The 14,143-nt window shown below is 41.8% G+C and overlaps 1 protein-coding gene across 1 annotated transcript in view; it reads left to right on the top strand.

Moving 5' to 3' along the window:
• tmem132e (transmembrane protein 132E) overlaps positions 1–14,143 on the top strand; it is a 258,574-nt gene that overhangs the window by 63,834 nt on the left and 180,597 nt on the right. The gene's annotated exons all lie outside the window — the stretch shown is intronic.

Consider the following 14,143-nt stretch of genomic DNA (forward strand, 5'->3'; position numbering starts at 1 on the left):
AAAAGCAACATTTGGAACAATAGATTATGGCTTTTATTATAGATTCTGGGCAAAACTGAGTTAAAGCTCTGGCTATGATGTATAACGCTAAGGCATTGCAGTTGGATGTGGTTAATGGGCAGGGTCAGCGTGGGTTGCCTGGACTTTGATGGAGTCATGATTCTGTCTGAACTGAAGCCCGGGACAATAAAAAAGGGCAACATTACATTGATTAAAAGTTCTAAATTCATCTCCTGCTAGATTCCTCTGGTTGGGTCTAATTAGGTGTTTATGCGGTGCCTCGTCTCAGTTCTCCGACAGGGCGACCTGCTTCAGTAGAGTTCTGTGATTGTAATGTATGATCACTGGAATTCAAATCAGTAAGGCTATGTAGAAAGGAGAATGAGAACCCACTAATTGTGAATTGGTCTCCTTTTTTCCCCCGAATAAGACAGTCTTGCCATTTTATCTCAAGGTCGTGAGAAGCTTTCGCTCACACAGTTCTAGACTCTGGTACTTTTTTTTGAAGATGTAAGAGCATATTCTATGTTATTATATTAAACCATTCAGTTAGCGAACCAGGTTTTCTTCGTTTATGTAATTGAAAGCAAACATTATGCATTCACGACGTGCCATCTGAACTGTGTCAATCTAAACCAGACGGGAGACATATTCAACCCGCCCCCATGGGAATGTTCTCTCATGTCTGTCCAAACAGTTGCATTGCATTCTAATGTCTTGGAGTATGGATCTCACAAATCTGACATTTATAAATGGTATCACATTTTTAGGGATTCAGGCAAACTGAAAAAACAAGATGGTTGATTTAATTTATCCCAAAGGTGCAGTGGTATTTGGGTAAGATATGCTAAAGTTGTCTTCAAAATGAGCACGCATCAAGTAAAAACTAGTGGTGCTTAAGGGGAAATATGGTGTGCACCACGCAAACAGCTGTCTGTTTTGTAGTGTTCGATTCCCAGACACGGCTGACGGGAACACTTTTATTTTTTAGGGCATATAATTCTCAGCACACACACCCTCCCCACTCGATACCGCTTTGGAATTCAGCTCATTGACTTTGTTTACCGAAGAGCTTTAGCTCTGACTTCCACTACGTTTGCCATTCTCATTGTGTTTCTACTCAATTACACGTTAACTACAACTGAGGAAAATCATTGGTTCAACCACTCTATTCAATAGAGGACATTATACAGCTATTATAATACAAAGTCAATTATATATATGTGTTTCATGTATCGTATTGTATTTTTTCATATATTTTTGTTATTTTCTAATATTCGGAAGGTATTTATATTTGACTTGCATATGCTGTGTGTGTGTGTGTGTGTGTGTGTGTGTGTGTGTGTGTGTGTGTGTGTGTGTGTGTGTGTGTGTGTGTGTGTGTGTGTGTGTGTGTGTGTGTGTGTGTGTGTGTGTGTGTGTCGGAGGGCGGCCTCTAGAAGGCAATCTAGAAGGCAATCCATGCTTGTTGCTTAATGTTTATCAGTGTGTGCCTGTGTGCAGTGCTATCCCGCTTGATATAAAACCCAACAGGCCACTGGGGAGGTGTGGGAACAAAGCTGGACCTTATCCAACACCCTTTGTAGTGATAGATTTGAATCTGAGGCTAAGGAATCACTGTATGCCTCCATGGTGGTTACATGATCACTTAACTGCACTTCTCTTGCTGCACCTGCTACATTTCATCATTTGTGTGTGTGTGTGTGTGTGTGTGTGTGTGTGTGTGTGTGTGTGTGTGTGTGTGTGTGTGTGTGTGTGTGTGTGGCACACAATGCCTAACATGAACAAAGAAATGTTGTCCTATATAGTATACATTATAAGATGGATTTCCAATTACCATAGGGGAGGGATGTGAGGGAAACTTTAGATTTTATTTATATATATGCATATATATATATACTTTTTTCTTTTTTTTTACAAAATGTATGCACCAGCCTAATAGCTGTTGTATATGGGTATCCAGTATCAAATAAACAGCTCTATTGGATGTAGAGGTGGAATCTGGGGAGTTCAGACGAGCAGGCGCTTCTCCAGTGGGTACTATCATTGCGTCCTGAAACCCTGCTCTCTCTTTTGAGTCTTTCATTCATATCAACTTGATGCAGCTTGACATAGCCTACAAAGGAATCAAGAGCTGAAGCTTATTAGCTATCTGGGTTATTGCGAAATGGAAACATTGTAAAAATGAATTGAGTCCATCAGTGTTCTAAAGTGGACCAAAATTGTGAATTATGAATGCAGGAATGAGAGTCAAAAAGATAAGCATGTGGAAAAGAGCAAGCTCAATGTGATATGCTAATGGAGTGGTTTCAGTCTTTGCATTGCACAACTCCTCATTTGGCCTTATTCTTGCGACGACAAAGGCTACACGATATGACGGGAAAGGGTATTTATCGAAAAATCGAAACACTTGTATTGAATGGAAAAATTCCCCATCTTGGCTCTGAGTGATTCTTTATGCCCTGTGCTCTGGGGTTTGAAAGCCTGTGGCCTTGACAACCATCGTCTGTCAGCCCGTGTTTATCTGTCGTGTTGATCGGACGTCTTGTCAACACCTTGCTGTAAAACACGGTGAAACTGCCGTCTCATCCAGGTGCCATCAGGGTGCAGAGAGATGGCAGCCCGGGCATTAATATGAAGGGGGAAAAGAGAAGCGGGGCGGGACAAAACGGTGTCAGAGTGCAGCTCCTCGCTGGAATGTGATCCGATCATCTCTTTATTGGATTCCCCACAAGTGGGAGCCTTGTAAACAGAGGAATGCAGGGGCAGGTGGTTTTCTTCTCCCCTCTCTGCTGACTGGTAGCAGCCCCTTCAACCATCATGAGTGTTGCTGCTGATGGTGGAAGGAATCACCTTTACCGGTAGCAACGTCTTCTCTTTAGAATTGTCTTTTAGTGGAACAGTTTTTTACTTATTATGCCCAAGTACGTGTAATGTAGAAATCTGTTATGCCACTTAAGTCTCTTATCCAAAAGCTTTGGGATTTTAACGGTGAAGTTGAGTGTTTTTGGAATGATGATGTGCTTGATATGTGAGCATGTGTGGAAAAAAAAAGAAAAGGGAACTGTGTTCTTTTTTGCCGTACTTTTCTTAAGATTACATAATTTACAGGCAATTACACACCATTTAAACCCCTTCTTGGTGATGCAGGTTTGGTAATTATGCTAACGCACTGTATGTAATTAAGTGCACAAGCAAATGTCCAATATCAAAAGCTGCATTCAAATTTGTAGATCCCAAACAGAGATGGCAGAGGTTGTCTAGAGGCCATCATTACTTTTCTGTATTTAGCCAAGCGGAATATGTACAGAGAAGGAAACGTTGGGCCCATGTAGTTAAAAAGGTTGGCCTTTGTGTTTACATGGTGTACTTAGATAAAGTATTCCAGTAAAGAAACATCAGCTTGTGAAAAGCCAGTAGGACGTCTGGTAAACTTGGACGCTATTGTTAATGGAATTACCGCTCTCCACTGCTTAAACATGAGATAACAACATTCTGAGCTGAAGAGCCATCTATAAATAGTTCACCCAAGTCATTTCTTATGAATGGGCCTTTAGAAACGTCTGGCTGCACAAGGACACGACTGCGTGTCTGAAAGGCATTGTCGAAAGTTCTGGACAAAAAATGCTGACTTTATTGTTGTTTGATGGGTTAGAATTTGCACACTCAGGACTATTTCCCAAAGTTAATCCATTTTGGAATGGGGTGGTACTATCTAGTAAGCAGGAGGGAGAAGGGTGGGCTTGGGGGCGGCGAGTGGTATGGAGCATTGGTCTCTTTGTAAAGCCAGCCACAGCTAATTATAATGCAAGAGCATAGCTAGCACGTGGCCCCTTATTAAATTAGCCTCCCCTTTGCAGTTACTTTAGATTTAGGAATGATAAAATATGTGGGATCAGGTGGGACAAAGTCCAATCCGCTAAATTGAAGGTCATGCTAGTATCGTCTTTCATTCTGCCCTTGAACTGTTTGAGATGGATTGTGCACCTTTTATGTTCTGGATTTCCTAAGCTCACTAGGCTGTTTCATGTATTGTCGTTTTTTTGGGCTCAATATGGCCATACATTTTATGGCTTGTAGGCCAAATTGCAAGGAAATGGGTCTCCCTCAACATGCATCACTCTCAAAGTACATTATAAAGGCATCAGAAGCGATATTTTCGGTGGGCTGTGGAGATAATGTGCAGTATATTATCCGTTAAAGGAGAATGGAGGGGGACACAACATTGTTTACATTATTCATATGGGCGTATTGGGTGGGCACGGCATTATTAATGGAAAACCTAATGGTCCCTGGTGCTTATTTTGATTGATAATGTTGCTATTGTTTTGACAGACGGAGTCCGTTCAGTGTATTCAGTATTCAACGTCTTAGGTCTCAACGTGTGGGAATAGAAGGGGTCTGAGAGCTATCGCTAGCTCTTTACCAAGGGAGAAATCCCAGGCTTTAGACTCCAATATTATCAGAGGATTAGCAGTTGAAGTCCGATGGCTGTTAAAATACGACTAAAACCCTTTCTTTGTTCCAGTTTCATCAGCGCAGAAATCAGTACCTGAGAAGAAGAAGAATATCAGAAAATAAGAGAACTATTTTGTTTGTATCTAGCATGTAATTTGTGGTGTTGGCAAAAAAGATTTAGTCAAAGTTTTTGATCGATACCGAAATAGTCTTGTTTTACTGTTACTTTTCAAAGAACAAAAGAAAGCCAGACTTTAAAGGACCATTTTGAGACATAAAAAAACAAAGTTAATGAGGATGTTTGCCTCCATAACTGCCTTGTAAATTACTGCTCTAGATGACATAAAATGGTGGACAGGAGTCGTAGTGCATCATAAACGCAAGAAATCTGCGGGTTAAAACCCCCTACGGAGCCTGACCCGTCTGTCTACCCACCAATGACAAAATCACACAGTTTGCATTACAGACCTAGACGTTTCAGCTAAATATATTAAGCCCAACCATTACTTTGCAAAGAGCATCGTTATTTTTTATTTTCTTATTAATTATCTTCTGTTGGCAGTTTAATATTTTCCAAGCCAGCCAGCCTATTTTGAAACTTGAAATATTATTTTTGTCCTTATTTACCATTGAATCTTACTTTCTCTTCAAAACTGTAAAAGCCCTGCTAGCCTCCATTTTTAAGCAAAGTAACAAAACTGTGAATAAAAATCTAGCATTGGAACATGTCGTTAAAAGAAGCAATTAGGGAGGGGAGCCCAGAACCTTCAGAGTAGCCAAGTCACAAGTTTTCCTCTCTGTATGTTTGCCAAAAAGCAGGATATATCACCAGGATATATCACCATATCACAAGTTGGTAAAGGCTTAGCCAAAAATTGGGATCTTGCATGTCCTGCAAATTTCTTTACAGAACTCAGCACGTGTCTGGATGTGTTGCGTCATGTAGAGACTGCCATGTAAAAACCTCCTAAAGTTTAGTGAAAGCACATTCTGTTATATCTCCTATGTATCAGTCCTCTGTGATGTTATTGTAAATAAATTGGTCATTCTGGGGTGACCATCAAGACTGTTATTCATTACAAGAGACGCTGGCCTATATCTCTACTCCCTAACTTTCTGCAGGGATCCAACCAATCGAATGTTCCCGAGGCAGAGGAACCTGCACAACTGTACTTCATTACCTCTCTCTTGTATTCACACACTGCTTCCTTGAGGGGGAAAGGCAGGGGTGATAAAATAGATTGATGGAAATGACTTTAAACCCGTGTCAGGAAATGCTGTAGACTGTGTACCTTCTTTCAAAAGCCGCAAATATGCATTTCTGCTATAAAATCCTTTAAGCCGTCTCCATAACTTTCCTTTTACAACCTCTGCTGGTTTCTTCCACCGCTCCTCTGTTGTATTTGTCCTTCATATCCACGCTCTTCCTCATTTCTCATTGTCTCGCCGTGGGCTTTGCTCTTTCCCTGAGGACTTCTCCAAATCAATCACTGGCCTAATAAGACCCCTGGGCAGACAGTGAGGGAGTCGGTGGGTTCCCCCATGGCTGAAACAGTTAGGAACACAGTTTTTAGCGTCTCCAAGACCTAACCGATGAACTCTGTATTCTTGACGAGCATCCCCTGTGTGTGTGTGTGTGTGTGTGTGTGTGTGTGTGTGTGTGTGTGTGTGTGTGTGTGTGTGTGTGTGTGTGTGTGTGTGTGTGTGTGTGTGTGTGTGTGTGTGTGTGTGTGTGTGTGTGATCAATCCATCTTTGACTTCATTAAGGGGGCTGTCTTGTTAATGCCTGAGCTTGTAATGAGAGATCCACAGATCGTCGTGGCAACGCACGACGACGTCGTTGGGCTCTTTTGGAGACGGCATAAAAAAAAAGGAACACACATTAATGCCAGGGCTGCATGTGAATAATTTATTACTGCAATCCCTCGATGAAACTCTGTTGTTGTGTGACTGCCAGCATGCATGTGGCTGTGTGAGTGTAAAATGTGTCTCTGTGTCAGTTTAAATTGTGTGTGTGTGTTTACTTAACTGTACTGATGTATATGTACATGAAAACCAATTAGACCTACTGGGGTCATGGTACTCCAGGAGCCCGTTCCCCTGTGCACCACATTGCAGAAGCTCAGATTAACACTGTTTTACAGGTCATCGGATAAGTTTTGTTTTCCTGGATGAAACATCTGATCTGTCTCTCTCTGTCTGTGTGTGTATCTCTCTCCCTCCCTTCCTCCAACACCGAACTTATGTGTCTTAAAGGGGACATATTATGAAAACACCACTTTTCATGGGATTTGGGGAGTTATTTTGGGTCTCTGGTGCTCCAACACGCATACAAACTTTGAAAAAAGTCCGTACATGATTTTTTGAGTGAGATATGCATTTCTGAAAGTACCCTACCTACAGTTATCAAATGAGCGAGTCCGTTTTGGCGCCCCCTCCTACGTGGGAAGGGGGCACAGTTTAATTTTACCTCCCACTTCCCCACTCCCCTCCAATCAGAGCATAGCTAAGATTTTGTGGATCAGCGGACGAGCGGCTCCGGCAGGGGGAACTCGGCAGTAGCTCAGCTCAGGGAGTACAATCCCTTTCTCTGCCGGACTGCCTCCCACCCGCTGGAGCTGCCGGACTGCCGCCGAAGCTATATAAAGCACGTATGTGCTTTATATATATGCCTAATATTTACACTTAACCTGGGTAATTTCGCCAGAACATTAGAAAGTAGTAGGCTACATGCATGTTTATTAACATTTATTCCATCATTTCCGATTCCCTGCCAAATGAAGTAACAGACCATCTGACTCAACGAACGAATCAAACGAACAAATCGGGATAGTGAACGGAACTGAAAGAACTGATTCCCGGAAAATAATCGTTTTGCCCATCCCTAGTATAATCCCTTTCTCCTCCATGTCTCAGTTCATGGACTTCAGAGAGTCAAGGCCAAAGTTCCTTTACCCCAATTCTTCTCAACCATGGCCGAGATATATCCCCTACTACGAGTCTTTACTTGTTGTGGAAGTGCCAGAGATGTCAGACACAGTCTTTATGATTCATAATATCATCCTAGGCGCACATAGCTTTTGGCCGTAATATTATATTATATAAATACCCATATATAATATTATTATTATATTATATTATATAGATATAGAGCTCCAGGAGTCCGCAAACAGCAACAATCCCTTCTCCTCCATGCTGTGGTTCAGTCTGACAGCTCATTGGTTAATGGGCAGCAGCTCATTCGCATTAAAGCTACAGACACCAGAAACAGCTCATTCTGAAGCAGAGGGGAAAAGCGGTAGGTGAGATTTTCCTAAAAGCTATATCCAAAAAAACAGCTTCGAAAACTTTTTGTGTTTTTCTGGAACTCAAATACTATGTTTACTTGTTGTGAAAACACCATAATATATCTCCTTTAAGCAAACTCTTTCTTGCTTCTTAAAACTCGATATACAGGTTTATTTTATTGAATTTACGTATTGGATACATTTTTTATTCTATTGCCTGTTGGTGACCCCTGCCTTGCTGCTGATCTTTAGGAGGGTACTGCTCCTACTCTGCCCATGTGTCCTATCGAATGCCCCAGCTGACTCTCGGCATCAACCTCCGTTGGGCACAGCAGAGGCTGAGCCACCGTCACAAACAAGGAAGGCATCACCCTTCTGAAAATAAATGTACGCTGAGCTCCCTCCGTACACAGCACAGAGTTGTTAGGATGTGTCATCCATCCACCAGACATCTGGGCACTGCCTTCTTCTGGCACACAATGGTGTGCATTGCTTGGGAGGACTGTAACTGTAACAACAGAGACAAAACGGGACATTATCCGTGCGGGAAGTAAAATGGGAATTGTTAATACGTCTAGAACGTTGTGCAGTTGACATGTTAATACAGGTAGATTAATGTCGAAAAGGGACAACTTTGAGAATTTAGTTCAGTATCACCACTATATGGATTTAATAATAATTGAGGGGCATAAATATCAAACTGCAAAATAGTCTAAAATGTCAAATCAAAACCAAAACCATTGTGTGAGCTGCAATCAGAAGCAGGTTAGTGTTAAAAATATATATGGTAAGTTCACCCCCACATCATTATAGCGGTTAATCTTCATTCTCAATCAGAGTTTTTGACAAGTGAGAGATTAACCTAAAGAAAACTTATTCTGTTTGATCTTGTTGCCAGGTTTTCGGGAATAATGATGCTAAATCTCCCAAAGGAAGGAGCTTTGAAGAATTATTTTATTTATGTTTGAAGACTGCAGAAATAGAATACATTTTAACGTCTGGGCCCTGTTTAAACTAGTCAATTATCTTGATTCTACGTTTTGATTGTAAAGCCCATCTGTCGACACGGATGGGAATATTTATAGAGCGTATTTCAAATTCTGTATAGGTTTAACCTACGAAAACATCTGTTGCTAGAGTATATAGCCTAAACCCAATTATGATCTACCTTGGGTGCATTCTTTTCAAGATACTTGGGTAGAAGCCGATACTCTCTATTCCAATTACCATCGCCTTGCCAAATGCAGTGTAAATAAGCTGTGAAAATCAATCTGAAACATCCTTAACTGTGTTCTTCAAAGCACTTCAATTGTGAAGATATCAGAAAAAAAAAATTGTGCCATGTAACATCCATCAGAACGGTACCCATCTTGAATCGGCAGTGGTGAAAACTGCCATCAAGGGTCAATGCTAAGCTTACTTTAGCGGCTTTTCTCAAGGCGATTTGTTGCTAGCAAAACCGCATGTAATACATAGTTCTCCCATTCAAATCACACAGATTTGAACAACTGGGCCGATCGATATCAACGTGTTGCCAGGTTTGTTGCTTCTTGCAGAAAACTTTCCAGACGACAACAATTCAATCCGCCCTACCTCTGACTTTGAAATCCTCAGAGTTTGGGCCATTAATAATCCTACCCAGCCACTGTGCCAGCCCAGCTGTGTCGGCCTGGTCTTGCTCTGTTCCAGGGACTGTCCTGGAACAGAGGGTGTCCTAACAAACCCTTCCCTCCCTTGAAGGGCTTCTCCCCCCTTCCCCCTAAACCTCCCCCCCAGTGTATTGGAGGAATTATAACTTTGCCCCATAATGCATCAGGTCCCAGGTCATTGCTCCCTAGTGGCAAAACAAACAGCGGTAGGGAACAAAACAAAGATGGGACTATCATGTAATCCAATGAGCCTCACGCGGCTGCGGGGTGGCAGTGTTGGATTGACAGCAGGCATTCTGCTAGGCCCTCTTCATCCTCTCTTTGAGAGGATAATACAATCTGACGGCATATAGTAGCGGTTCCTTGATTGGTGGCTGATGGCGGTGGCGAGGCGCGCTGGGGTGTGTTTGGCTGGGGTTGGGAGGGGATGGATGGGCAAGGGGGGGCAGATGCACTGACGCCGCTGGCTGGGAGCTGCAGGGTCTGTAAGTCTTTCTTCATGGCTTCACTGTGCAGACCTTTAATCTATTTCAAAAGTAGAGCAGAAAATATGGGATAGGGAGAGAGGGTGTATTTACATATAAACACGTTAATTGTTCTGGCCATTTTTGTATGTGGAACATGGACACCAGAATTTAAATGTGCCTGTGAGAAGAATGTGTGAAGAATTGATAACATCAGTATTGTTGTGTGCATGGCTTAAGCGTTATTGTATATAGGTCCCGGGTTGAAACCCCTTTGTTTTTAACGCCTAGCTTTTGTTTTCTGTGGGGGACTAGAGCCTTGTCAATCAGGTATTCAACAAGTATTTCACTTTCTTTCACTTCTTTGATGGGTTATCTTGTGCCAAATCACTCTGTTGGTCGGCTACAATATGTAGTCTTGTATATATATGTTTTCATTCCTAGAAAGAGGCGATAAAAGTAAATATTTTTTTCTTTCAGCCTTTTATTTAATTCACATTTCCTTCAATTTGCCCCCGTGTCTCACACAACAGTCTGAGCTTTAATCAATACATTAATTAATCATAAAAGTAATCATTCTTAAAAACAATATCAAGTCTCTGTGTGTTTATACATGCCAGACTCCCTTTCCCCCCTCCCTCCCTACACAACCTACATTGAAGGAGACAATTCAACATTGTTCCTCTCATGCAGAGACAACCTCCCGGCTGCACCATAAACGCAGCGTTGGTTATGGGAAGTACAGTAGGGTTCCTGATATAACGGCAATGGTTCCCCCAAAGTCAGGGGAGTCTGAATACTACCATCTTCCGTCTCCTCCCTCCACTTCCTGCGGCTGATGCTGATCCTGGTTGACAGACACCAGAAATCAAAAACTCAACTAACATTTTCCAATAGGTCATCTCAATGTGCTCTCCTTGTTCGGGACCTCTCCTACAGCTGTCACCCGGGGCTGTAGGATTAGATCTAACAGCGGCCCACTTTGCGGGAAGAGGACCGAGAATGCCTTTAATCTTGTCTGGTTTAGTTTTGTTTTTTTTCTGATTTGTCGCACTGATGTCAGATAGCGCTTGGGTCTTTTACGATTAACCAGGAGACACACATATTTTTCAATGTCAAGACACAGCAGGAAAATATGAATTAATGCACATGATCCCCGCTTCACATTAATGCCCTGAGGAGCTCCTTGGCTGTAGTGTAATATTTAACGGGGGCTGCTCTAATCCCGGATGTTCCCAAGGAAATCCTCAACCAGGAAGGGAAAGTAAATGGGACGAGGATGAGTCGTCAGACAGCCCTGCCCCCCTTGTAGCCAAAGCCACCAAGAGACCTCAGAAGGGTGTGGAATTAATTAGGCGTGTCTCTTGGGAAATCGCTGTTACGGAAATTTGCATGCGTTGCCCCTCAGGGGGATGGCCTCGTGTCACAGGGGGCCACTGCTGATTTAGCGAGAGTGGAGGACCACCTAAGATGACACAGATAACATGCCATCTTTAATGTGCAAATAAAGCAGCCTTTCAGGCCGGTAGAGACCAGTATCACTCCCAGGCGTGCACAAGAGTAGACATTGAAGAACTCTAACATTGTTTTTATTGTTTTATGTTTTTCTTTCCCTCCTAAAACATCATCATTAGAATTTATAATTCTGGGGACCGGCTAACAAGATGTGAAGGGTTAATGCTGCAAAGGCTTATTAATCTGCGCTGAATCATTCAATCAGTTTAGAAACAACTCATAGCATTAGGTGTGATGGAAATTCAAACTTGTGTTGTGAAACCTTTATATCTAGTTTGCTTTGTAATTCTTATCTTATTGTAAATTGTATTGCGTATTTTTTTAGTGTCATAGTTGTGTTTGACATCTCTGATTCTGACTTGCACACAGCGTAATGGTGACCAGTCACATCTTCATACTGAAAGATTATACATCATTTATCCAGGAAGTCCATTGAGGAAGTACAGCATCAAAACAACAGCACAAATTGACACTTTTAAAAAGAAAGAATAAAACCTTGAATCGGCTTAATGTAACAGTGGTGTAGACACATATTGGTAAATAAGGCTTAAGTCATTATCTGGCCCTTAGGAGGTAATTCCAGGAGAAAATTGGTTCTTGCTATAAAATACACAGCTTATCTACAGACTACAGACTTATCTACACATTGTAACAATTTATTTTTCTCAACTAGATTCACTTACCAATGTTTGCTTCATAGTAACGGAGTCCAACAAGGATTTTCAACGTCCAGGTACCCCAGTCATAAACCAATGACGTTGATAATGTGATCATGATTTTATAATATATCAGCATTATTAGAAAAAGCTGAATGCCTCTGTTTTTAATGAACTAGTAGCATTGATATCAATATTTGAGTTTATTCTTTTATGAGTATTAACTAGAATTCAGCCTTGTTCTTCACGCATCTTGCTTGTACTGGCCAATGCGGTGTGAGCAGCGGGTGCTGGGTCTGATTTACGATTCAGAATTCTTTTCATTCTGTGTCCTCAGTCGATAAGCCATGCCTGTGTGAATGCTAATTGGATAAGGACTGCCCGGCTAAGAGTACAGATAATGCCGCAGAAGGATTTGACCCTTTTATTTTTTACTGAATCACAACACTTTCTGCATGCTCGCTGCGGTAGTGTGTGTGGTTTAAAGAGGGGTTCACATGATGAAGGGAATGGTTGTCCAACTTGCCTTTTAATGTGAATAGAGCAAAGAGTCTTGGATTAGAAGATCCAAGGCTGTACTTGACATAACTATTCATTGTGGAGAGATGCAGTGTTGTTAGGGAAAGGGCACCAACCCCTTTTGAACCATAACGTGGTTTAAACATGATGATGAAAACACTTTGCTCCGAGACGATCCTATTCCTGTTGAAGTATTTTGCTAAATGTGAACGACTCATTTTGTGTTTATGGCACTAGCTCATGTTCTGTCGAGATGTCTGAACCGCAAATCCTCGAGGCGAGGGCTAATGCGAGAGAACTCTGTACACTGTGACTCCTTAGGAGATCAACAACCCTGCACTTGTTCAGAGATTACAAAGGGAATAATAAGCACGAAAAGGCTATTAAACCCGCCATCATAAGTGCTGTTTACAGATCAACAAAAAGAGCCTCTCCACATTGTCAAGAGCCACACCAGCGAGGCTTGTCCAATAGCTCACATCATGTCCTAACTCCTCTTCAAATAGGCCTCTGAAAGGAATTTCATGGAGGAATTTCGGGCAAAAACAGACCACCACTATGTCAGCCATTTAGAAATGTTTTGCAATACCAACCCTTTTTTCCAAATAGTAACGTATAAAAGCACTGCCATGGTCGGTTTATATGTATTCTTTATCAGCTAAATCAGTGCATTGTTCGTAAAAAATTTTTTTGTCACTTCCAATCATTTGAAATGTATCCCAAAAGCATCCATTTATTTTTCAATGTGTTTCATTCTTTTTTTACCCCCGCCAATTGTCAAGTGGTTTTGTTGGGGGATATACAAGATCCATTTAGACTTTGAGCTCATAGGGAACGTGAGCTCGGTTTAGACCATCATGAGACAGTTCTAATTCTACCCTACTGTTGATGTGTTCCAATAGAACTGCAGCTCCAGTCGTTTGGCCCTTGAGGAGCACTAAGGGCAGGACAGTATAAGTCTCACTGTCCCTTACTTTGTGTTTCACTGCATGATTTTGGCTTTTGATGAAATCAATAATCAATTAATTGAATCGATAATTCGCATTACTAAATGTCTATAGAAAAGGAACGAACCATCCACGACTCATTCAACCCAAGTATCATGCACTCTGGTTCAATTGTTCTGTGCCAACCAAGGGGTGGAACATCCAATAAGATGAGGTGAAGTTAAACGCAAGCCTGACTCGAGTAAAATGGAAAACCAATTTTGTTTAGTTATTTATTGGTTACATAACCAGTGAAAGTGATATCGCTATTACCTGGCTTGAGGAAATAGGTTCTACGTGCTTTGTTCTTTAAAGATGTGTTTTTCTTGGTCCCTCTTCATGTCAACAACATCAATGTGGTGCCAGAGACCCAACGCTGTCTGGTGATTCTCTGAGGCTGCAGGTGTGCATAGTTACATATTAGGCTTCTTACTTGGTCTGCGTCTGAAACTTCCTTATGGGAGCCAAAACAAAAACACATCCGCATCCTATGACCTTTCCACACCATTCCATTTCATCTTCCGCTGGTGGTAATGACCTCTGACCCCCACCACTGTTGAAAGGTGTCCTTCCGGCAGCACACCACACTACACGCACAGCTGTGCAGTA

This window comes from Gadus morhua, chromosome 7 (assembly GCF_902167405.1).
Source record: "Gadus morhua chromosome 7, gadMor3.0, whole genome shotgun sequence".
Lineage (NCBI taxonomy): Eukaryota > Metazoa > Chordata > Actinopteri > Gadiformes > Gadidae > Gadus > Gadus morhua.